General features: G+C 38.2%; 1 protein-coding gene across 1 annotated transcript in view; it reads right to left on the bottom strand.

Annotated features, from left to right (window-relative positions):
- Window positions 1–26648, bottom strand: part of GRIA3 (glutamate ionotropic receptor AMPA type subunit 3) — a 602976-nt gene that overhangs the window by 282232 nt on the left and 294096 nt on the right. Inside the window, exon 4 of the mRNA XM_032702135.1 lies at window positions 9206–9321. The gene's annotated coding sequence lies outside the window, so the exon portion shown is untranslated. The remainder of the gene's footprint in view (window positions 1–9205; window positions 9322–26648) is intronic.

Here is a 26648-nt window from a genome sequence, read left to right as displayed (position 1 = left end):
GATAGTCACAGAAACAATTGCAGTTGAATATGGAGATACTGGGTGTAGTTACAAACCAACCAGCCAGGTAACAACTGTAGAGTGAATGCAATGGCATTTATCAAAACACCACTACAGCTTCCAGAGTGGCACCAGACTTCCAGCTGAGCAGCACTCAGCCTTTGGCTAGAAATAGCCAATGTCTAACAGCCCTACCAGTGCAAGTTCTGAACAAATGCTGCTCACAAGACAAGGAACTCACAATGACCACAGTAGGAGCAGGAAATGTAATTTTGGGTTTTTTCTGCAATATAAATGTGGTATCTATGCAGTCACCCTCTCAAACCTATGGCCTGCAAATACTGCTCTAAATCCCAAGGAGGTAAAAACCCCAACTAACATTTCTTCTCCTCCCTGTAGAATTTCTAGAGTGAAAACAAATGTCAAAGGAACTTCTGTTACTGTTCCCCAAATCATGCAGATCATCCTCCCTTCTATCACAGCAGTGACATTTTCCTTCACTGTCGACTGCACCTTCAGTGACACAGAACAGAGACTGTGCCCTGAACTGCACCTGCAGCAGGGAACAAACACCTGTGGCTGAGCCCGTTCATTAGAGCACAGCCATCAGGGAACCTGTAAAATAATAGTTCTATAGCATCTTCAAAACATACTAATGAAAGAAACACTGCAGTCCATCACCATTCTCTCTTTATCCACTTCTGTTCCATTAGTAGTGTTTCTTTCCATTGTTTCCATGTCCTACCCAGTTTTTATTGCCATGTTGGAAAATTTTCCTCTTTTCCTAGTAACTGAAAATTTGAGTCCATCTAACCCAGTGAAGTTTTGCTATGTACCCCAGATGACAATTCACATATTTAAGTAACGTGATGTCAAAAGGTCAAAGGCATCACTTTGCACATGACTCGGTGTTAAAGTTAATCTGATCTGACGGGGGGACTGGGACATATCATGTCACATTTCATGGTAGACCTTCCTGAACTCTCTCAGCAGCCACCCCTACCTCTCTCCAAAGCAAACTCAGTGCCCAAATTCAGATCAGCACATTTTTAACTGAACCCCCACAAGGATTGTGACCCTTGTGCCACATCCAGGCCGGAGGGACAGGAACAAAATGAAAGTACAATTTTCAAGAGAGGCCTTCAAAATGTGGCAGGTATGTTTTAAAGTAATTTCTTTCACTTGGTATTTGAAATAATTTAGAATAAACTAATCTTCAGCTTTTGAGTCAGAAGCATTTTAATGCCTTTTGAACTACTACAAAGAAGAGGTCACATTCCATGGGCAGGTTTTCCTCTACTGGAAGAATTTGCATTGTTGCAGGGTAAAATTGTCTGGCACCTAGCTCTTACTATTTCATAGAACCTGAATCACAACACTCTGTTAGTAACCTTTATTAAAATTGCATCAGTCATTTCCCCTCAAAAGAGACGATATATGCAGCTTTTCATGCTACACCAAACACTGGAGGAACAAGATAGAGAGACACATACGAATTTACATAAAGATTGCAAGCTGTTGTTCCAAAGTAATTCTGAAGTGGTGTGCCCTGTGTGTAGGCATTTGATCTGATCACATTTCTGCATATTGAGTGTAACATGTACAAAATCTATAATTGGAGTCTGTTTTCTGAAAAGAGATAAATGACTTCTTTCTGTTAAAGTAGAAAACGGTGCATTTCTGGACAAGGTCTTCCAGGCCATTTTTTTCATGTAAATTGAGTCTTTTATTTTATCCAATACATATTTAGAATTGATAATTTTAAAAAGAAACGCTTAAAATACCTTCTCCATTTTAAAAAGCTTATGCTTCTTTAAAGATATCTTTTTCTTTATGATTTTTTTCTCTGAAGTGTAAACATGTATTTTACTGCTCACTTAAGGAGCATTTATATGTTGGGATTGATTTGTCATTCCATACCTGCCTGCATTAGTTTGCCACTTCTGAAAAACACCCCTATTTCGAGGGGATTCAGACTAGGCTCAGTTTTTCTTAGCACTAGCTTATGCTTTTGCTAGTCTATATACTTAGAAGACTTTACTGCATTTGAGATGGGAACATCATAAGAAAACACTCCCTGTACCACACTGAACTGCCCAATCAATCAATTCCAGTGTTCTCTAGTCTTCACAGGCGCTGAAATTCCAGAGGAAAAATAAAGAAAAAAATTGATGGATTTTGTTTGGGTTAAGTTTTAAGTTTTAGTGTCAATTTTCTCTGGCTGGACAGATCAATTTTTCTTATGAATTGCTCATGTCCTCTCAGTTCATTTCATTCTAGAGTGCCTAGTTCCCCACAAAGAGCCCACTCAAAACACTTCACTACTTCTTTTACTCCCGATCCAAGATGAACATTTCCCAAGTTTGCTGCCTTTTCATGAAAAGTACAGAGGAATGAGAATCTAAAAGCAGACCTCACGTTCCCACTATAAAAGTTCTGATCACAAGTGCTGTACTTCTCCAAACTCTAAACCTAACAAAGCCAAAACAGAAAACAAATTGCCACAGCAATACAACAACAAACAAAATACGGAATACCAGGAGTCTGATGTGTGAACACTTCCTACTGCAGTCTGTAGCAAGAAGGGCTCTGGCAGAAGATTGGAAAACAGTAACCCTTCAAAAAAGCAGAGTAAAAAAAAAAGGACTAGAATTAGATGATTCCCAAATGAGAGTGCTGTAGATCCAAAAGTTAAGCTGAGTATACAAGGACATTAATGTAAGCTTGGTAAAACCAAGAGTAGAAAGAAGCCATCTCTGTCTGAACTAAGAAAATGCCAGCAAACAGTCTGCAATTTTACTAAACTCAAAGTATAACTGCATGTGAGAACTCCAGATAAATCCTACATGAGCACAGAAGATGTGTGCTCCATGGGCAGAGCAGCAAAATGCCAGAGCTGATGCTACACTGCATCAGCACCCCTTCTGGAAATGGCAAATTGTTGCAGATGTTGACAATGGTGAGGTCTAGCTCCATGCTGGCCTCAACCTTGACATCCACACCCCTGTTGCTGAAAGAACACATGCTCAGGACCCCATTGACACTATCAATCAGGAGAAAGGTGTGGGAATCCAGCAGTGCCAAACCACAGCTCCTTGCCCAGCAGTGGCACTCTGGCAGGTCATCACCCTCGGCAGCCTCTGCTTCACCCACCACTAATCCCCTGGATCAGAGCAAACCCCATCAAACAGGGGCTCCCACTCCACACATCAGCCTGTCAAACCATGCTGGACTTTTGCATACTTCTCTGAAACTTAAACATGTTTTCAGGCAGCCAAACTCCGCAGCTCCTCCTCTTGCTAACTGTGACCTGACTTAAAACAACCCCAGACTCCCAGAGCACGACAGCACATACAAAAGCAGAAAAGAATCAGAGCCTAATGGCAGTGCAGACTCTTGCCAGCAGTCAGCCTTTAGTTTTTACTTTACTACCCCTACACCCAATCCTGACCCTACAGCACACTTACATGAGCCACAGTCTACCATGTTCAGAAAACTCTTGCCTTCCACAAAAATAAAATAAAATAAAGTGACTGACTACACAATCCAAGGACTATTAACAAACTACAAACACCAAGAGAACAGGGACCAGGCTTGCAGATCTCTGATGTTGTTTCACCAGGGACAACTGCTTTGTTCCTGTAAATCACAGCTCCCACACGGCACCTGCCCGCCCGCTCCTCTACACCAGTGCAGGCAGGGAATTCCAGAAAAAAGCCACTGTCTGTTCCTTCTAATCACTACAAACAGCCTCTTCATTTCGCTGTCTGTCCTTTGAAACTGCTGTGGTAAGAATGATGCCCTCTTGCAAAGAAGGAATTTTCCTGCCTTTGTTTTTCCTAGGGTAAAGCAGCTCTACCCGTGTGAGGTGCAGTGAGGCGGCTGCTCCCCATTGCACACTCATGGCACGGCCTATCTGGCAAACAGCTCGTTCTCACACCTCTTGGAGCCACAACAGAGAAGAACAAGATGCATAAAAGCAAATGCAGATAATCAGCAAGAGTTTTGAAAAGTAGAACCACACATAAATCATATGTATGTATGTGTCTGTATTTTTAGTGTATATATATATACACATAAATGCATACACACACACAAAATGGGCAAATAAAATAATAGAATACACTTTATATTTCAAAGGATCTATTGACAAGATTTTATATTTGCCCTTAAACACTTGCCTTTTTCATGAATTTTTATCAAAAGTTAAAGTATATATGTTCACAGACAATGAAGATGCTGAAAACCAGCAGTTCTTCTTATCCCTATTAGCCCACAAGGTAATATCTTGGTCAAAAAAATTTCCTGGATCTTTCCAATTCTGTCAGAAAGCCTACCTAAGACATCCCAACCTCGTGCTCTTTCTCTTGTCCAAAGTCTGAAAGTATTTCTTGCTGAAATAGATTGAGCTGGAAGACAAGAAGGGCTTCAGCTCATTGGGCTCACAGGACAGACATCCCAGCACATCTGGCTGTGTGATCAGCTGTCGAAGAATACCCTTAAAACACAGGAAGTTTAAGCTGTTTTGTTTGCTGGGCCCAGAGGTGTGGAGGAGTGAAAAAAATATGGTTGTGTCTAATACATGATTTACAGACAACAGAATTGTAACAGATCCAAGCTACTCAAACTATCAAAGCAATTGCACTCAGACACATCTTCAATAAAGAAATATTAAAAACCAGAGGAAAAGAGATCTTTTTTGTGTTTCCCAATTAACTTGGTATTTGAATACTGGCCTTTATTTCATTCTGTTTCCATTATTTTTGAGCGTTAAAAAGGTCTTTGTTTGCACTGGGACTGTGATATATGAACCTTGGCTGCTCTTCACATTTGGTATCATGTATATACCATTCCAACTAATAGGACAAACATGAAAATCAATATGTCTCCACTAAGAACTAAGACTATCTAAATTGACCTATGACATGCAGCAAAATAAACATTTCTCATCATTTTCTAAAATGCATTCTGTGTTTTTCAGCTCCACAGTAGTTTGCACATTGAAAATATGTAATATTTAGCTATTATATTTGTGGGGAATGGTAGAATAAATGAACTATGTCTTCCTTAGGACATTTTAATATCAGAGATAAATTTATGTTTTCCAGCAATACAGCTATCAGGGACTTAATTTTGGTTGTTTCACATGCTTTAAAAAATTCAGACCTCTGGAATCTCACATTTCACAGTCAAAACTGATGAACCATCACACAAAGACAGCAGTCACTTTCAAAGTTATAGGCTGCTAGCTATAAATTGCCAAATTATATTATAAATTATGAATTCTTTTCTATTCATGCAACAGGACAGAGGTCCTTCTAGCATAATAATCTAATAACAATTGATAAAATTGCTTTCTGTGTATTTGTCCTTCCAAGGTTAAAATTAGTCCTTGTCTGCTCACATTCATAAAACTTGCCTTGTCATGAATTTGGGAGTGTCTGCTGGGTTCCTCATTCTCATCAAAACTGAAGAATTTTGACAGTTCATATTGCAGAAATTTGAGCCCTCGTAGCTACATGCTATTGCCAGAGCACTGCTACTCTGATGTGAAGCAGTGCCCTCCACCTCCCAACCTCACTGAAATATTTATTTCTCTGAACATCAATACAGGCAGACCTGTGGTTTCTTGCTGATGAATAACACATTTGAATCTGTTTGCCAAATAGAGTCCATAAACTTCATCTGTAGACTCTGCCACGTGACACCTGCTGAATGTTTTTGAAGGCATCACAGACAAGAAATATTGGGCTCTCATCTGGTTTCTTTGGGTGTGCAGTTTCTTTGAATTCTAGGTTAAAGATTTTGGCAGCAATTTGCAAGTCTAATCAGTCAACCACAAGTTAGTTGACCCAGATTCATGAAGGTACATTTGAGCATAACTCCTTCTCCAGGGGAGGTTCAGAGTAGATATTGGAAAGAAAGGTTTTCACTCAGAGAGGGGTCAGACATTGGAATAGGTTGCCCAGGGAGGTGGTGAAGTCACCGTCTCTGGAAGTGTTCAAATGGCATCTGGATGTGGCACTTGGGGATATGGTTTAGGGTGATTATGGTGGCATTGGGTGGATTGTTGGACTTTATCTTGAAGGTCTCTTCCAACCTTGATGACTCTGTGATTCTGTGACTACAGGCTAGAGGTCTATATCCAGAAAACATCCTCCTAGGAACAACTCTGGACTACTTAAAAAGAAGAAACTTCAAAAAAATGTGTTGAAAAAAATTAACGGGTCAAATTCAAGAAAGATTTCCTTTCATCCACTTCTCAGAGAAAAAATTTTACTAGTTCACAGTTTTACAGATACAGCAGGCCAGAAGAGGAGTAAAGATGCCCAGAAATCAAATCGTGCTGTACACACACAGGAAGAAGACAATGTTCCAGGTTCTACATTTCAGCACAAAAGAACAAATGAAAAACCATTTGCCAACAATTTGTATGCCAAAAATGAGAAGTCATAATTATAGGATTGCAAAGTTCTACATATGTATTAGAGGAAAGAAGAAAAAGGTAAATCTTCAGCTTGCTTAATATATTAGTTCTTCAATAAATGGACCTATTTAAAGAACATCATTGTTCTGTTTTGCTGAAGAAAAGTAGTCAACTGCTTTCTATAATTACAACCGAAGAAAAATTTTATACCCTATTTCAAAAGCAAAGCCATATGAAGAGCAGTAAAACCCTGAAAGAAATCTTCCCTGTGAGTTCTTTCAAGGGCATAGGCTAAAGATTAGCATTTATCTGAAGATACTCAGAGAAAAGGGTGCTTTCATCTGAGTACTGCAGGTCAGATTCTTACTAATAAACATGCACCTGACACACCATGTCCTGTAATCTTCCATTCACCCCACACTGCAGCCCTCATTTTACATTTCTGTCGATTCATATAGACTGGAAGAAAATTTAAATCCTTTGCTTCATTCTTAAAAAGCTTCTAATTATGTATTTCAGCCAAAATCCTTTCTGCTACATGTACCTCTTCAATAACTGTTGCTCCTCCACACTTCATCTCATATCTCTGCCTCCTCCATTTGAGACAATCCTATGCTGGAACTAAATTAAGAACTTGAAAAATGCAAATGAAGTAGGCAAATGATTTATTGCAGCACCAAGAATTTAAACTAATAGAACAATACAGCACTTTTTGATCAATGTACAATGCCCCACAGGCAGTTTTATTTAAATCAAAGTGTTATCTAAAATAAGATGAAGAAAAAGTAATTCAAAAGTATATTCTAGAAATATTTTAAATTGGCTTTGTAGAGACACAAGTGTACTTGCTTTCTGCTGCATTAATACTGATGGGCTGATATGGTATCTGCAGAAGCCAGGCAATTAGAGCACTAAGGGAGAGTGCTCACAGGACTTATTGAACTGTAGCACAGTTAGAAAAACAATATTAAATAGTCTGAGATGAGAGAAGTTTAAATAGTCAAGATACTTATATGCAGAATGATTGTTGATGCTTGTAATCAAGATTTCTAAAGACTTTACTAATCAGATGCTTTAAATCTAAATAATTGAATACATGCTGCCACATTATTAAATTATCTTCCTGAAATAGAGAACTTTTTATTCCATTCAATGAAATCTGCACCCTGCTTTAGCCTAGGGCTTCCCAACAACTCATTCAAAATACAGTAGCTGAAAAATCTCATCAGAACCCTTATCAACCAACCTAGAACAGACCTGCATCTGCTCCAACGCACAGCAAGGTTTTGGGGGCTTTGAGGGTCATATTCAGTGGGTTTGCAACAACAGAATTCTTCAGAAAGTATCTGGGTTCTCTTACGTGGGTGCTTTCTTTTCCAAAGGAACATTACTTACTAGGAAGAAAATTAGCACTTCTACTCCAGCTTTAGTCCTTCTCTAACTCCACAGTTATTCTACATACAGGTACGAGGATAGTCCTTGTTTTAAACATGAACAGAGTCCCAAAGGAGCAGACCCCCAGCAGGCACCTCGACCTATTTACTGCTTCACTGAAATAAGACTCTTGCCACAGATACACTGCATCAAGAGAAGGAGTTTGCATTGATGCTCAGAGAAAAGAAATGTGAAATATTATGTACTTATTTCTGGGTGCACCACAGCTCTAAATAGATCCAGTTTTGACCAGAGAAAACAAGTATCCTGACTCCTGCAGTTGTCTAGATTTGGGATCATCTCTCTACCTTGCTGCATCAGCCCCCTGTTCTGCATGAAAAGGATGAATTATAAAACACTGCAAACTCTGTACTGAAGATGGTGTTCAAACTTGTTCACTTGCAAAATACACAGCACCTCTTCAAAATGGATGTGCTAATGTGGAACTGGTGAACACTTGCTCCTTCTCATTTGTCCCAGAGAATTCACTTTAAAAAAAAATAAACAAAAAACCCCAACCCCCCCAAACAAACAAACAAACAAACCCCCCAACCAACCAACCATAAACCACAAACCCCACCATCCAACCAGTCAAACAAAAACAGACACCCACAAAAACCCAAACAAACAAAAGACTCCAAACAAAAACTAACAAACAAAAGGGGAAAAAAAGAAAAAAAAAGAAAAGCACATCCTGCTTCTTCTGGGAATAAGGCTTTTTTAGCCTGTACTTCTTTCCCAGATGCCTTAATATTGTTCAAAAAGAGCCAGAAATCAAAATATATTTGGTCAGTAACTCTGATAACTTATTAATACTGAAAGATGAAGAAACTAAAAAAAGAGACATTTGACAAATGACAATCTACATTTATATGTACTTTATCCTATTATTAGCACACTTTAGACCTTAAAACAAAAAAAATCATGAAGAAATGTTAAATCAGGATTGTAAATTTAAACACCTGCAGATGTGAGTTCTGAAGTACAAATTCACTCCCCAGCTCTTCCTTACTCTGCTGACTCATAGGCAGACCCTCTCAGGCAAGGATATAACTAAAATCCTTTTCTCTCATCTCTCCAAAAAATGCAACTCAAGTACAGGAAATCGTTACCTGGTGCAGAATTTCAGGGAGTCAGATAACAACCCTGGTATTCATCTCCCTCTTCCCAGAACTTTTTTAAAGGTCCACTAATTTAAAAACACTCAGCTGAGGACCTCTTACATCACACTCTTTTGGATCACTACCTACACCACAGGGGAGCTAAATCCCAACAGGACAACAAAAATTAGGTGATAGAATTTCACATAAACTTATTGCCAAAGAGCCAAGTTCATCATCTTACCCTTCTGGTGTGAGCAGAGATTTGCAGGAGGACTGACAGAGGCTGTAGAATCCCTCCATTCCTCAGGTAAGGAATGCCCCATTATTCAGCTTCTTTAAAGAACCCTTTTTTTGAGCCTACAATAAAACAGAAATAAACAACCCAAATCAGACAACGTGGTTGAAAGCATTGATAAGAGACACACAGCATAAAATGAAACAACTCTATAGTAGGGAAGGGAGCTCTGTCTCTCCTAGTTGGCAACTGCAAGGTAGCAGCGTGGGCTTCATCTCTCAGTGACCCCTGTTTGCCTAAGGAAATGCCCAAGGGAGGAAGACTGCTCAGGTGTCTGCCTTAGGAAAGTCATTTGTAAGAGTTTACCACAGAAAACAGCTCCAGAGGCCCTCCTTGGGCAAACCTTCAAACCCTGGAGCATTCAGAGCCACACTGCTTTGGTGCTGCCTTTCTAGGTTTAACAGAATCTCAGAAAGATTCAGCCTCTCCTTGCCTGAATTCACTCTGTAACTCCCTTTTCCAAGAGGGACAGAGTCATCAGCTTCCTTAAATAAAATAGTGATCAGGCTCCTCAAATACACAAATGACTTTTTGCTAGAATCACCTGACACCTGTAAAAGAGTAGTAAATCAACACAGAGCTAAAACCCTCTCCCCTGCCCAGAGCACCTTACAGGCATTCTTGGGTACGAAACACATTTGCTGGAGCTGATGCCTGAAACTACAACCAAACTGTTGTGATACACAGGGTGAACAGGACAGCTCATGACTGCTGACTGAGACCAGAAAACAGTGGGGCAGCAATGAGTTAGGGGTGAATGATCCCCAACCTCCCTTTCTAACACCTGATTAAATTATTCTTTAATCAAATAGTTCTCTGCTGAACAGCAATTACAGAGCAACATGTGTGTTTATCAGCTATAGCAGGTCAAATATGTGCCATGAAGATACCGTTGCTGCCACTTAGGTATTGCTTCCCTAAAATGCAATATCAGTTAAATATTTATGAACCACCTTTCTTTGAACCTTGGTTTGCAACTGTAAAAGTATTCTTGAAAAGAATGCATCCACTTATGGAATACAGTCAGTTGTGTCTTGGGATGTGAGATCAATAACATGAAAAATGTCACATTTTGTCTTAAGCTTTTGCTTCTAGAAGTAAATGAATTGAGACCATCTTTAGGCCACATATTTCCAAAGTAACAATTTGGTGACTCTTCATTGCTCTGAAGTATCACACTCCAGGGACAAGAGTTTCTCTTATAAAAGTCAGCATCCCACCCAGCAGCAGCTATGGAAATTGGTCTGGAGAGACAAAAAGACTGAAAAACCTTTACTGCCTAGTATTAATCATTCTTCCTAAAAAGAATTGGAGATTTTAGCATGAAAATAGGCAAGATACAGGGAAGTCTCACACTACTCATGATATAGTTGTTCTTTTTTTCTTCTAAAAGCATCATATTCACTGAAAAAGTTATCTCCTTTCGAGATACCTGATAACACGTTCTCCATTAAATTCTAAATTACACAAAAAAACCCAAACAAAAAACCCCCCAGAAATCCCACCTTAAAACCCATGTCCCAAACCAAAAAACCTCTACAGTAAGGCAAAACAACCAAAGCCTTGGATGAAGTAATGCAGATTCAAAAGAAAACTTGTCAATTTTTTTCTTCCTTCCTCATTTCCAATAAAATATTTACCCTTAGAATCAACATTCAAATATTCTCATGAGAAGAAATGCAGGTGATTCTTACAACAAGCAGATGTTACAAATGAAGTTCTGAAGAAATTTCTTTTAGTACCATATGATAGAAATTACCTACCAAACTGATTGACTATGTAGCATGAGTGCAAGGAAGCACTGCCTAAATTTATGCACTGGCCTTTTTTCAGATACTTTTTTTTTCCTTGCGGATGCATAGTTTGCTCTTTTGAATATCCCTTGTTTTATCAATTGTCTTCCCATAGGCTTACTTCTCTCTCAGGGCTGTAATGTCAGTAAGTTACCTAGATGCTGAAAGTGCAAGAAAACTTTGACATTTAGAAGTAAGCTAATTATTTTACTTTAGTAAATGTTCTGAAAGGCTGCAGAAATTAGCATCTTTAAGTACAAAGAAGCCAGTGGTCTGGGCAAGGAAAAGAAACATAATGCACTATTAAATACAAGGCAAATATTTTAATTAGCAAATTTTTATTTTTTTAGGAGGTATTTTATCATACTAATTATTTTTTCATTGTCTCCTTTGTAATGGGATAATTAATTTTCAAAAATTGCTAAAATATGAAAAAAAATATTCCATTATTTCATTTTTATGGAAGAGTTTTGTGGTCTAAGCACTGTTCTCCTGATTCTATCATACACAATCTTTTTACTTTTCTTGGTCCACAAAGAGCACTGGAGTCACTTCCCCAACCAATTGTTCAGTCTTGAGTTTCTTGCCACTGCTTTATCCAGCTCTGCTGCTCCATCTGACACCTTCCTTGTGCCTGTGCTGAAAGCAGCAGAATCTGGGACTTGTGAAGGGGAGCTTAATACAAAACTTAACTATGCCTCTGATAAATCGTGCCATGCACCACTATGTAAAGTGCTTTATAAACATTTAAGTTTTACTGCCTATTCGATGAAAGCATCAAAGGACAGGCCAGAGATGACTCCACTGTTTCAGCACGAGGCTGGACCCACAGGGCATCTGAATTCACATTGCACTCAAAATCCCGTGGCTTGAGCCACTGTGACAACTGCATCAGTGCAGCGGTGAGAGCCAAGCACTGCAGCAGGGATGCCAAGTTTTGTCAGGGGTTTGTGGTGTTTTTTGGGGGGTTGTTTGTTGATTTTTTCACATTGGCACATGGCTAACCAGCTTCACACCAAAATCAGTAAGAACTTGAGACATGACCACTGAGGCAGCTCCTGATGAATATGAAAGTCGTACTATTCCAGCCCAATTCAGAGTGCTGCATCTGATTGGACTACTAGCATAAAATCATGTTAGACCAAACTAAACTGATTTCGTACACAGAGATTTTATGACCTTTTCTTTAATTTTTAGCTTAAGTAGAAGTGTTCAAAATGTTGAGAGATTGTTTCCAGAGAAGAAAAATTGACTCTCCCCAGAAATTGATTTGAATCAGTCAGATTCCAGAAGTTTGCATTTTATTTTTACAGGCTTGATGCTGCCATATGCATACAAAGTGATTGATTCAGGGGATTTCTGTGCTCCAAAATCTTACAAATTCCTGAATTATGTCAATATTCATGTCAGATACAGTAAGAAAAAGTAAAATAAATATGTATACTGTAAGCTATTGCTCAAGGGATGCTGAAACAGAAAAGAACAAGTGGAGGAGATCAATACAAATGTCTCCTCACAGGAGCAATGCTTATCAAAACCTCAACGTAAAAGGGAAATATTCTTGAATATAACCTTATGCATTTGTCAAAACTTTATTAATTGTTACTCTAAAACAAGGCAATTGAATCATTAGGCATCTTTTGCCTAATTTCCCTTTGTGGATCAGCAGTCGTCAGCCTCTGTATTTCAGCTTTCAAGTCAAGAATATATTCTGAATAGAGGAAGTGAAATCATTCCCAAATCAGAACTTGAAAGCAAATGCTCTGTTTCAGGAGAGACTCCATTCTATATTTTTAAAGAAAATGTTAAAGCCCATCCATGAAGATCACTTATAAATCAGACAATTTATAAACTCACATTTGCAAGACCCAGATTTTTGATTGTCTAGTCATGAGGGACTCTTTATCACACAGATATGTGCAAAGTAAACTGACCAGCAACCCAGCCTTGGGCCTCAAGGCAGGAATCAAATGAGCAACCTTAACTTCTTTACTGGGTAATTTGGATCAGCGAAGGAAAAAAATTAAAATATTAAAAGCACATCCCTGAACCCACAGACTTTGACCCACAGTTGTCAGGGTGCAGCCAGCATTCACTCTCACACACTGCTGCTGAACGAAGGAATACTGCTTCTCTTCATTTGCTGCCATCAGAACAAGTACCCAAAAGTTTGGCCAACGACAGTGCAAATGAACTAAATGAACTAATTCAATGAACTAAAAGTTCAGCTGGGCATCCCCAGCCAGTGGGGACAGATGCCCAAGGCAGATGCAGTGAGTTACCCCTCAGCACATGGGCAGCCTGAACAGCTGGACAGATGCTGAAATTTCGTGGAGAAAGTAAGCTGGATATCACACAGAGTAAGGACCAGAGGTAACATGTACAACAGATGTAACCAGATCCCCTAAGCAAGGGCATGGTTGACCTTCAAGTTCACTTTCTCTGCTGCAATATAACCAGAACTCATCAGAGCTGATACACCCACTGCAAGCAAAACCCAGCTAAGAAGTGTTCCAAATTCAAGGGGGATGTGCATGAGGTCTAATTAACCCTCACTTAATTTAAGATTTGGTCCTTTGTGGTGAAACACTGTAGGCAGTAAGCATTGCAGGAAGCAATGGGACAAGGTACTAAGCATTCTCTAACAGACCTGGGAAAGGGCTGAAACAGAACTATTTTGAAACGAGAGTATTCCCTACTGACTTCCCTTTCCAAAGCTGAGACTTTAATCAAGATCAGAGCAATTCATATGGAAAGAATTTAGATATTGCTTGTCTGACTTTTACCTTGGCAAACAAAAAGAAAATCAAAAACAAACTCTGAGCAACTGAGCTGACTTCTGCCATCTGCATCAATTCAAGGGCAAAGCTGCCTTTTTGGAGCTGTAATCATTGTATAAAGGTAGGGCTAAGATTTGTTGTCTTCAAGGAGCATGTTAAATGGCAGATTTTATCTGGGCTATAACAGCAATTGCCCTCACCCTGCAAGACAAAAGATGCTTCCTGAAAGAAAGGACCTGCTTTCCCCAAAAATGAGACCTTAGTTAACAAAGTCCATGAAGGGAGGAATATCATCAGTGATGTTCTCTTTCTGGTTTGCCTCTCTAAGTATTGGAATCCTTATTTCAATGTTCTTACAGTCAACCTTACTCAAATCATACCCCAAATTTTCAGTATTTCAAAGCTGCAAATGCAGTGTTTACAGCATTGTATGAGGTAAAGAAAATGTCTAGTGTATGCACATATCCAAAATCCTGTCTCCAGATGTCCGCAGGAAGCTCAGATGTGCAGGCCCTGTACCTGTGTGTACCTGTACCAACATGTTCAGAGTAAGATTTTCACACAGCAGCTTGGACAAGAGAAGAAGTTTTGGTCTTCAATAACTCTAATTAGACAATGGAAATGAAGCCTGACATTCTGCAGTGGAAATGCCAGGAAGAGTTAAATTAGATGTCAAGTGTAGAAGAGTCTATCCTAGACTCACGTTTATTTATAATTTGGGGGGAGTTGGCAGTAGATAAGCACTCAGTCACTCCAGGGCATAGCTATCTTTTCTAGAAATCCTTTGTTCTGGAATTCCAGTGGGAGATTTTCCTTGAGATTACACTTTTAGGTATGACAAGCAGTGCTTCCTACTTTCACTTGAGTCAGAAAAGCTAATATGCAAATAGTCAGAAATTAAATCCAAATCATTGACAAATGACTATTTCTGAGAAACTTGAAGTGAGTTCATTCTCCAGAAAATAAGCTGCTGAGTGCTAATCTAATGCTTTAAAAGACCATCCTACCCAGGCAAAGTAGGAGGATGTCATTAATAAAACACTAGCATTTTGATTTTTCTTTAAAGAATGTGCTCTGAGCTGAAGAACACATCTTTAAATCCCTGTAGCAGAGGTGGGTCATAGAATCCCACTTGCCTGGAAAGAACACAACAGCTTCCTACTTCCTTAATTTAGGGCAGAAGCTACAGGAGGACAGCATAACAGAACGCAAAAATCTCCCCAAAGCCTAGCCAATATAAAGGGACAAAAGAGCGAAAAAAAGAAAGAAATTATAACAATTATGCTTTATTCCATGAGTGTTTAACTTCAGGATACACTTAAAGAAATGGATTTCCAGGTGCTCATAAAAATAAGTGCATTGAGGAAAACCTTCTCTGACACATATGAGAAATAAGAGTGGGTCCAGCCTAAGTGTTATATAGATGTAAGACTACATTTGATAAATCACTAAAAGCATGAAATCCAGGGTTATTAACTTCTAGCTCAGTCTTCTGGATGTGCTACACTGCAGTACACAGGGTCTTTGAGTCAACCTCAGAAATGAAAAATACGTAAACATCTTATTTGCTTGTCTTTAAGTTTGCAGTGAAAATGAGGGCTGACTGAAGAGCTACATTAAGGCTACATTAAAATGGCAGTTGGAGAAAAGCAGAAAAATGAAGAAAGACATACAAGAAAACAGCCTAAAGATCATGTGCAGGATGAGGTCTGCCAAGTTAAACATGCCCACTCAGAAATTGGGTCTGGAGGTTAAAATGAAAAATTACATGACAGAATCATATAATGTGTGCAACTCTGATCCCCTCTCACTCCAGTACTATTTCAGAAATTATATAGAGGGTCTGGAAATGGTTCAGGAAAGCATGACAGGGATGGTAAAGTTAGGAACAGCTGCTAAACCTGTCAGAGAGGAAGGGACAAACGAGAAAGAAGTCTGCCAGGTCATCAGTGGTGTAGAGCAGATTTCAACTGAACATAAAAAAAAAAAAATAGAGTTAAGGAACTTCACGTATACACAAAGTTCATGTGGGTTTTGATTTTGCAAGCCTTTACTGCAGAAGATAAAGTTACTGAAAAAGTACCTGGGCTCAAAGGAAATTGGGACAAGCTCCTGGAAGAGCAGTCTCCTGGGGCTATTGAGTGCAATGTCACTACCCTTTTGCCATAAAATTCTTTCACTGAAGAGTGTTGGAAGCTGAGAAAATATTTAGGGAGATATTACAATGTAGTTGCTCTGTTGAGAACTTTTCTCCCAGTTATTCACTTTGGCTACTGCCAGAAACAGGACACCGGGCAAGGCAGACATCTGGTAAACCAAGCATAAGCTTTGTCCCTCTTTTAAACAAATACGACTGGTGAAAATTGCCATCATGACCATAAAATTGCCATTTTATGGTAAATTTAGAGTAGCAGAGTCATTTGGGAGTTGATCCTAATTTTCTTTCAGCTCAGATTATTTGACACAAATTCCTTGACTCCCTTCAGCCAGCACATTTCAACTGTGTACTGGATTACTCCACTTTAACTGAATTGTTGCCTGGTTACTGAGTCATACTGTATTAAAATGACCAAAGATTTTACAAAAAATGATAAAAAATTAATAGTCCTCTCCCAACAAGCTTCTAACAAAGTTGCTTTAAGCAAGAGCTTTTCAATAAAGTCTGGACTCAGCTGGCACTCAGTTAAGTATTTCCAATGAGCAAAAGCAGAAATATGACCAGCAAAAATACTGTCGAGTACTTTTTCATTTGACCAGGACTGCCTGTGAGTCAAGTAAAAAGTCAGATAAGAATATTCAACATCTTTCCACAAATGGCAACATGAAATTGCAGATTACATATAGACTTGCCCAGAGCAGGTGCTGCTGTTCACACACATCAAGTACACTGAGCAATGGGCTGTGTTACCACCTCGCAAGGCTTCCAGAAAATAATTAACCTTGAGCAACAATTCAGGCAAAAATAAGTATGAACTGTGAATATAACTTTCAAATGTAAATAACCAAAAAATTTCAGTATATCCTCATGTAAGAGAACTCTCAGAACTCTAAAGTTATATGAGATCACATGGATCAATATGATAACATGTAATAGAAAAGAACACAGCAGAGGGTGAATACATTTCCCCTTCACTTCAAAGCCCAGATCCTGTGCTGAGCAGTGTTTGTGTGTGTGCTTATCAGTTTACTTTTCTAACAATACCTGGGAGATTACAGAAATAATTTCTGTGTTATGTATGCAATGGTCTGAAGTTCAGACAGGATCTGTATAAATATTCATAAATAAATAGTCTGCGGGAAAACAAGGAAGTTCTGAGACTTCAGAAAATGTGAATAATTTTTGTTGTCAGTCAAGTTGTTAGTTTTAACTTCTTCCCTGGTCCAGTTTTCATGTTACAAAATAAAATACTGACAAAGCTGAAGCAGATGTAAGATCATATTAATTACAAAAATAATCCTACAAACCGATTTTTTTGCAAACTTGAAAAATTAACAAATCTCATTTGAAAAATAATTTCCAAAAAAGAAATTATTTTCTATATTTTTTTTTATTTTAATTTTCTACTATTATTTTATACTCAACTTTGTATTTATTTTCTTACAAAACGAAACTTTACTGCAGTTGAACATTTTAATTAAATCTTCACTGTTTTTTCCAAAAATGTTTCAAAATTTTCTTCAGGAGTTTCAAAATCAGTTGTTGCTTATTATGATGTCCACCCCCAAAACAAAGATATGGAATTTTTCATAAAGAAAACATTCTGAGGTTTGAGCAGCCAGAGTTTAAATCTACACTCAAAATACATAGTGGAAGATTGTGGAAGAACATCAATTCAATGTTTTTATGGTAATCTACAGGAATCAAAAGAAAAACAAATATTCCCAGAGTATTCTTCGAAATTCTCCAGCTCTTTTAAATAGAGTCCTTCCTCAAAGTTTTAAGCACAACTGTCATAAGCTGCATTGAGCCAGTATTTCTGCTGTTAGCACATGGTCCTGTGGACTTTGAGAGGTTCAGGCCCAAGCAAGTAACTTGCCTTCTCATAACATTTAAACAAAGGGGTCTGGAAAGTGGTTTTATGTTACAATGTGCAAAGCCACGCTGTGCTGGACATCTTGGCAATGCATAAGGCCATAGAGGTCAGGGAGGATTAAATGATGCTGCTGTTAGGAAACCATGATTCAACTGAAATGCTTTGCTGGAACCCTTTTATTCAAGTGAAAAATGGCAGCTGCCAAAGCCTTCTCTGGTTCAAATGTTTGGGCACAGAGGGCAGGAACAAACTGCTCCCTTGTGCTACAGCCTCTGTTCCTTTGCTCTGCCTCTAACACCCCGGGGGGTTACCAGGCACAGGGCTGGGAGACATTCTGGGGGAACAGCTCACAATCTCTCCTACTGGAACTGAAGCATTTGGAAGAGTAATTATTGATGACTGCAGGGAATCCAGTCCAAGTCTCTTCGGTATTTGAGTGTACTAGACTGTTGTGGGTAGTGCTTCACTCCTTTTTAGAATCCCCTCTGTCCCACCTAGAACTATAACTGGCAAAGTCTAATCAACAGGGGGTGGCAGACCAGAAGAGAGAGTTGCTTTTATGGGAAGCAAAAACCAGCAAAATACATCCCATGTTGAAAACAAAATCCATGACAAACCAGTCTGACACCTACAGAAAGCTGAAATTCTGGCACACAGTTACTCAATGCTCTACTTACAAGAAGTACAGAATTCTGACTAGAAAAGTAAGTTGCTGTGTGGGATGAAACTTAGGAAGGATTTTTCTCTGGCAGGTAAACCACGTCAAGGCAAGATTGTTAGCAAATTTTCTTTTGTCTTGCTTCAAAGTTTGATGTACATATGTTAGTCAGTCTTTACCTAAGCAGTACAGCTGGCTAAGTGTGGGAGGCTTTTGCATACTTAAATACTAGGAGAAAAGAAAACTTTAATAGTGCCGCTGCACAACAATAAAAATAATAATTTAGAACTTCTCTAAGGACATTTAGAGTAGATGAACAACTTGTCATTGTCAAAAGCAAAAAATTAACACTAAGCAACAAAATGAGTTTTCCTATACTTTCCAATTAATGTCAATTTATGAATCCCCAAATAATATAGACAAGCATATTTTATTCAGTTATTTATTTACATACCATGGAAGATCATCTCAGCTTCTAGATGCCTTAATATAAAAATAAAAATCACATCCCTACAACCAGCACAGTTAGCCAAATAAAATGGGGGGTGGCTATCGATCAAAGATGAGTACCATGCTTAATGACAAAAGCTAATGAAAAAAGTGAAGGAAACACCAGCAAACTGAGAATCACCTTAACACCACACTTGCCTGTTCTCCAGCTGCACATGGAACCTTAACCTCACAATAAATCACGGTGAAGATTGCCACTACTGGAGAGGACACATTAAAGCAGGAGCTAAATGTTGTATCAGCATGCACTTCTGTTTGACAAAGAAACCGGCAATTTCCTCCTGCAAAAGACTTTTGGGATATCTCCAGCCAAAAGAGATGAGGTTTTAAAGAGCAACCTGTGCTTCCACAAAGTAAGAGGAGGTATCTCTTATATCAGGAAATAAAAAGTAAGAGTGTAAACAGTGGCTCTTCCAGAGTATAGACAGATAGGATCATTGTCCTTTTCTGCACATAAGCCTTCAAAGATTCACACTTTATACCTGCACTATATAAGAAGGAAAGAAAATCTTTGTGCAGCAGTTTGGATAATCCTCTCTTCTTTTTGGGTAAATCTGGGCACAGCACTTTGGTGGGCTTTCAAACTCTTCCAAAAGATGTGGGAAGGTATGGGAAAATGTCAAGTTTTTTATCCAGAGATGACTCAAAAGATTTTCAAAAAAGTCTCCAGCTATAGTGTGTGAGTGTGTGTGCATTCACTGTGCACAGAGTTGTCGACTGACCTTCAAGATATGTCAGGTATTTTTAATCACTAACATAAAAAAGCCAAAAATAATTTTCTGGGTTAAAAATCATTAAGTTTTATTAAAAGGATTATCAGAGCTAGCAGAGTCTCTCTTTCAAGTACTTAAAGGAAGGGACTACTTTGCTATCAGTAAATGGGGGGGGGAAAAGTATTTTCAATACTAAAAGAGTAAATAATGTTATATAAGAGCATCATTTTTATTTCTGAAGGGCATTTTTAAACTAAAGTTTGGCATATACTGTTGAAGTTCCCCATGAATGCTGCATTCCGTTAATTTTAGACATTAATGTTCAATGGTTTGAAAATTTTTAATGAGAATGGCCATCTCTGTGGATTGAAGACCCCGAAAAACAGAATTAAAAGCTGATGTCTTGTTTAGCATTTGAAAAAGTGACTCTGCCTTTAAACATTAAAAATTTCCCATATAAACTTAATTTCTATTCATTTGGCTTCTGTGCAGTATTGCATAACCATAAGCTGCCCTGCCTAAAAGCAAGTAGTGCTGTGCAGGCAATGAGGGTTCCTATCCTTTAAAAAAAAAAAAAGATTTGTTAGACCTTTTGGGGATAGAGAAAAATATGCCTTAAATTTCAGACTGAAGGTGAAGCCCTTGTCTGCCATCAAATGCATCTTCCCTCACGATCAACAGAACCAACAACGCTGACTGAAAATCAAGTTCTCTTTATTAATTTTCAGGTAACTGCAAGGAATGCTCTCCCTATATCACCAAAACCTACACGATTCCCACACTCCCACAGAGAAGAAATGCATCATTAGAGGGGTTGAAGAGCGTGGTTAAGCGATAATAAAAGAGCCTTTAAATTTTATCACGTCAGATTTGAGCTGATATCTCATGGCTAATTGCACACTGTGTGTGTTGGCAACAAGCTTGTGGGACAGGAGCTCACTGCTCGTGCAAGCATTAGTTTCTCCTACCATTAGCAGTGAAGGTCCCTTGTGAGGTTTAGTGGATCATTGCTAGACTCTGAAAGAAATGGTACTGGCTGTGAAAAATCACCAATACATTTAAATGTTCTTAAATACAGTATAAGTTCTTAAACAGATTTCTAAAAATAAGAGTTTGGTTTTATTTTCACGCCTCTATTCCTAATAGAACGTCGATGTTGGAAGAGTTTTAAACTGAAAGCCCAGAGAGGTCCACATCTGAATGTACTCGGGCCTGAGTCATTTTCATTTCTACAAAGCACAATTTTAAAACCTTTGAGAGTCATGAAAACAAGAATAACAATTTCTAAATGCACTCATAGAAGTTATAATAAAAACAGACATTTCAGCAGTTTGTCAGGCTGTCTTGTTACCTATAATCACAGTGATTGAAGTTTCTGTATTTCAAAAGTAAAAATAGCAGTGGCATAATAAGGAAAACCTATTGCAGTTCATTAGTCATGGTACATTAGAGGAAGATATTCTTTGGCAATGTTATGGCCATTTTAAAATTGGTGCCTTCCCAAAAGAGAAGGTCTTAAGAGATTCATACTTGCCTTGTTTTTCAGAGGCTGGGTAAACCACATCTAGAAAAACAGTGAATTGAAGCAGGCCACGCAGAGGGAAGGAAGAAGTACTTGGGAGCTGCAGATCCAGTGCACAGATTCATCATCTTGTTTATTTGTAGTGCCTGACCTACATATGACTACCCAAACACTTAGAGGAGGGGATAGTTCAAAAACTTGTGCTGCATTTGAAAGACATTATATAGACCTCTCTGGAGAACAGTAAACAAGTAAGATAGGGTAGAAAAGCAGCAGATTTTTTTTTCCCCAACAAAGCAATGCTACATCCTGTAGGAAGCCTTTGCAACTTACACTGACAATTTTATCTCATAATGAAAACAGGGCCTATGGTTGAATTCCTGTTGTGAGTAAAATGAAAAATTCTGCATCCTTATACAACAGAATCTCTGTGTAGCAAAACCAAAATGTGATTAACCTGACTCTTTGTGATTTTCCTCAATGAAATCCTTGTGGAAAGAAGTGGGCAAGGGGAGATTGTGAGAGTTAGAGAGGACACTTCTCTGACGTGGACATCAGTTAAATTTTGTTGTGTATATGTCCAGTCATCAAGAGAATACACTGATTACAGTATGTTAACCTGTATAATATTTCTCTTAGGCAGCTTTTACATTCATCTAAAATTATGCCCATGGTGGGGGGAGGGAACAACACTGAGCTCAAATATAATTTTCCATATAAAATTATGCTCACTTAGAAACAACTCCTTAGCATCAGAAAAGATAATTTTACTAAAACATGAACTCAGTTCACAAAAGGTATCTTAAAGAAGGAAGTAAATATTGGGTATTATTAGGATAGAAGTAAAAAGCAAAACAGAACCATGATGCAGTTTTATGAATCTACAGTGTGACCATGTCTTGACTGCTCTAAACACTTCCAGTTGCTCTACTTTAAAATTAATGGAGCAGAAATAGGAAACATACAGAGAAGGAAAGAGATGATAATCAAAAATATGTTATAGCTTCTGTATTGAATACTATTTAATCATCCTGCAAACCAAAAAGATTGGGAATATGGCACAGATCTATAAAATCATGAATAAATATCGTAAACAGGATAGGGAATGACTGTTGAGTGTTGCTTCTGACCTGATAGAAGAATTAGCTAGACTATCTTTTACTGACTTCAAAATCAACTATTAAAAACCACAATAGTAATTTATTGCATTCAATTTAAGCATTGCAACTAAATGAAGCATTAAAATTGAGAGGCTGAATAAACTGAGCTGAAGACCAGTAGTGTAAGTACATGCCTTTGGACAACAACCAGGTTTTCTTAGTTTTCTTTATAACTGGCTCGTGATACAAGATAAAGCAAAATAATTCTCACTAAGTTTTAAATTATGAATGATACAGTGAATTATTAATGTTAAAGGTACATTAGTGTTTACTCTTACCTTCTACCACTCCTCTGTTTAACTATTCTTAGGTAACACAGACAGCTCTATTGACAGTAAGAAATAATGAGCTCTTTTTCCTCTGTAATTCAAAGTACAGAGCCTACATATAGACATCCAACCTGGGAGCCTCTGCAGTCTCTCAGGGATTGTACATGATGACCAGCACTAGAAACAAATGTTTCATCCAGAGTCAGTGATTTAATGCCATTGTTCAAGACCTTTACAAGCTACAGTGAATCACACTGAAGGCAAAGGGAAGACACAAATTAAGGGCCTGGTCTTGCAAACACCTGGAATCTGTGCTAAAACTACTTGGGCTTGACCCAGGTTTCTCTGGAGGCAATGAGGTGAGTATTATTACAATTCTCCACCTTCTCTCCCAGGTTTACAACTTTCAGCAATGGCTCCTCAGAAAACACCACACCCCATGGTACCCACCTCCTGCTCTGCTGCAGGGAACAGCTTTCTTTTGTGTGCAAAACCAGTTGGTACCATGCTTCAGATTACTGAGTATATTTTCTCATGATGGAGAAATTCCAACCAGAGAAAATGTAAACTGCAAGAGTCTTGGGTGGGAGAGAATAGAAGTAGTGGGAAAGAAGATAAGTTGGGTATTTTTTAACATGAAAATTTCCATTATCACTAGCAACCATCTCAAGATGAAGCATTTAATTTTGTCTGGTTTATAAGCTCTTTTTGATAGTAAATAATTTATTCAGAAGCAGAGAGCTAAGAAATCATGGACCATGAAGAATCCAGCCACTTTTCACTAAAGTTAATCAAAGCTGTGGCAGTAAAGTTAATGTGAGCAGAATAAAATAAAATCTAGATATTTTTCTGTTCCTCTATTATGCAAATTAACTGTGACATGCACAGCACTATTGCCTATTTCAACACCAGCAGGAAACCCAGGTAAGCGAACGAATTTTTCTTTTACAATTTACACTTCAAATTATATGATCACCCCCAGCATGCTGCACTGCAAACTACTGCAGGCTGACAAAACACAAGATGAGGATTTCATTGCTTGCAACAAGCATTTCAAGACTGGCAAGAAAATGGCTGGCAATGTTTCCAAATAAAAAAAATACTATAGCATCATGGTAAATAGTCATTGGGTTTTCTTCTTGGGCAAAGTTTTAAAATGTCTCCAACACTCAGTAAAACATTTTTATGTATGTCATTATGAACTGCAGACAATCACCTACTTCTGAAAGGTTTAGAGACACATTTAAGCTTTTGTAATCAAACACGGAAATGAAATCACCTTGTGGCATTTACAATCTTGATTAAACGAGACCGCTCTGTACTAGTAGTCACTTAGAACTACATCATAGCCTGTTTTCAGGCTGTCTGAGAAGCTCTACTATCACCACTCAGACTCTGCAGAGAGCACACTCCACTCTTCCTTCAGTCTTCCCTCCATAGGCAGCTCCAACCCAAAAGAAGAGAACCACTGCAAAAAGAGCCTTACACTTCCCAGCACTTCCTTCGTGTATCACATGGCAGAGGGAAAACAATAGCAGGAGACTAGAGAGGACTAAACACTTGCTCCCTTTTAAAGCAGATCAAGAATCCTCCAAGTTCCTCCTCTCCCTTTCCACAGGTATGAAAATAAAGTAACTGATTTTCATTAAGAATGAGACATCAACAAATATCCCTGCTCCAATTTCCCCTTCCTATTTTGTATCAGACAAAACATTTCTCCAGTGTCCTTCATTTTAAGATGATTTTCAGCTATGTAAGGAAATGCTATTTAAATACCAGCCATATTGTATGTTACATTACATATTTGACAAGCATTGCACTCAGCTGGCTTTACACATTTCACAGATAAAAGAAACTGGCTGACTATACATCCTTCTTGAGGATAAAATGCATGTATAAACATAAAACAGGCATGATATTGGCAGTTACAAAAAAAATGGACAGACAAATCAACACAGGTTACCATATGATGATTTTTTCAAGGATTTTCCTTTTACTTTCCTCTGGATTTAAGCTTTTGTAGACTTTGGATCTCATAAAGACAGGGACCTGACTGAATATAAAGAAACACTGCTCAGCTGTATGCAACACCACCCAATATAAATGCTCTGCCAGGATGCAGAGAAAAAGGAGGACTGTGATGAATGTGTAGTGCTTCTCTTAGGCATCACAAGCTGATTGGAGATTTTATTTGTAAAACAAGTTTCTGAATGTCTCAGGAAATTCCACTCAGCCAGACTGGTTGGTAAAGAAAAGATCACTGGCGGAAGATGGAGAACAAAGCCTCAGACTGCTACAGATTTGTTTTGTTTTTGTAATGATGTAACAGACAGTGACCACACCATGACTTCTGTATCCACGCTGTCCACATTGGGAATCTATTTATATTTCTTTCACAAAGCAAGTCCTTGTTCTTTTAACCTCATTACTGCTGTGCCCTGCTTCCTCGCTAGGCAGCAACTTGGAAAAAGAGTCAAGCAGAAGTGATTCATATGCACTGAGAATAGAGGCAAGTGCTTAAGACATTTTTGGTTTAGCAGTGGTTATTTCCTAATAACGACATCTGTAGAACTAAATTTAAGTGTTTATCTGCTTCTGGATATGCCAGAGTACCTCAGAAAGACTTACTCCATAGGTTTCATAGTCCAGGTTGCTTAAAGTCAGTAAAGGAAGAAAAGAGCTCATTTCTATACTAGGACCAATTATAATGGTACACAGTATGTTCTTACAGCACAGAATCCAGGTATCATGAAAATAAGCAAGTTATAACTTTAAATGATTAGGGACATTTTCCATGTTCTCCAACAGGGAAAAAGAGAACAGGATTTTTGTATTTTATTGAAATGAAGAAATATTGTTGAAACACACTTATAAATGTCTAGAACATCATCAGTAACGCCTTCCAAATACCATCCGTACACAGTTCTATTTTTAATGTTGGACTGTTCTTGAAAGCTGCTAAGAAAAACATTTATTCATAACACATAAAGCTATATCCTGTCTATGCAGTCCTCTCCATTTTGGAGAGTATCCCAAATGTTGGTAAAATTTTTAGAATTATTTTCAAATTTTAAAAGAATGTAAGTCCTATCTTTTCATTTTCTTCCAAAACCAACATTCAAAGGATCAGATCCTGTAAACTTTATCATCAGAATGCAAATAAATCCTTTCCTTGCAAGACAGACTTAATAAATACATACCCTCTAGTAATTAAAGGTTATCCATTCAAATACCCTGTTTTATTCTATTATACAACGTTAAAAGGAACTGACATGAATCAGCCCTTTCCCTTAGGAAGTCTATTTTCAGATAAGTAGAAAACTCCTTTTCATAAAATCTGGGTAAATGTATCACGTATTTGCATATTTAACAAAAATTTTATTAGTTCTTAGGAGTAGAATTACTGAGGATTGAGAATCTTCTGTTGCAGAATATTTGTATCAGGTAATCCACCATTTCCAAACCAGAACACGTACCGTGCTGCATGACAAGCCATCCAAGGTTACTATGGCTTTGTTTTCTCAGATTATGCATACATCTATTGTCTATAGGATGAGACTCCATGGAATTGCCTTTCTAAAGCCTGGCACAGATGTAAAATTCTGCAGTCGCTCTTGCAAAAAGTTGTTTTACCTGTAGCATGGACCTTGATCAGCATATAGAGCCATGGCTCGGAGAGCTGTGCCTGTTGAAAACTGCCAGTTGTGTGTCTCATTTAGGAAAGAGATTGGTTTTACTTTCTTTTTCTCTTTAGTCAAGTTCATTAAACACTCACATTTTTGATTGCTTCTTTATGTACTCTGGTCTTATGCTGATTCCCGAAAGTTTGCTGCTGTTTCAGTTACTAAACTTATATCATCAAAACACTGTGATTTGGGTATTCTGTACCTAGCTATACGCAGAGCAGCTCTGACAATCTGTTTCACTAGCTCTGCTCCCCAATTTCCACA

This window comes from Chiroxiphia lanceolata, chromosome 14, assembly GCF_009829145.1.
Source record: "Chiroxiphia lanceolata isolate bChiLan1 chromosome 14, bChiLan1.pri, whole genome shotgun sequence".
NCBI classification, from domain to species: Eukaryota; Metazoa; Chordata; class Aves; order Passeriformes; family Pipridae; genus Chiroxiphia; species Chiroxiphia lanceolata.
This window is presented reverse-complemented; position numbering and strand designations above follow the sequence as displayed.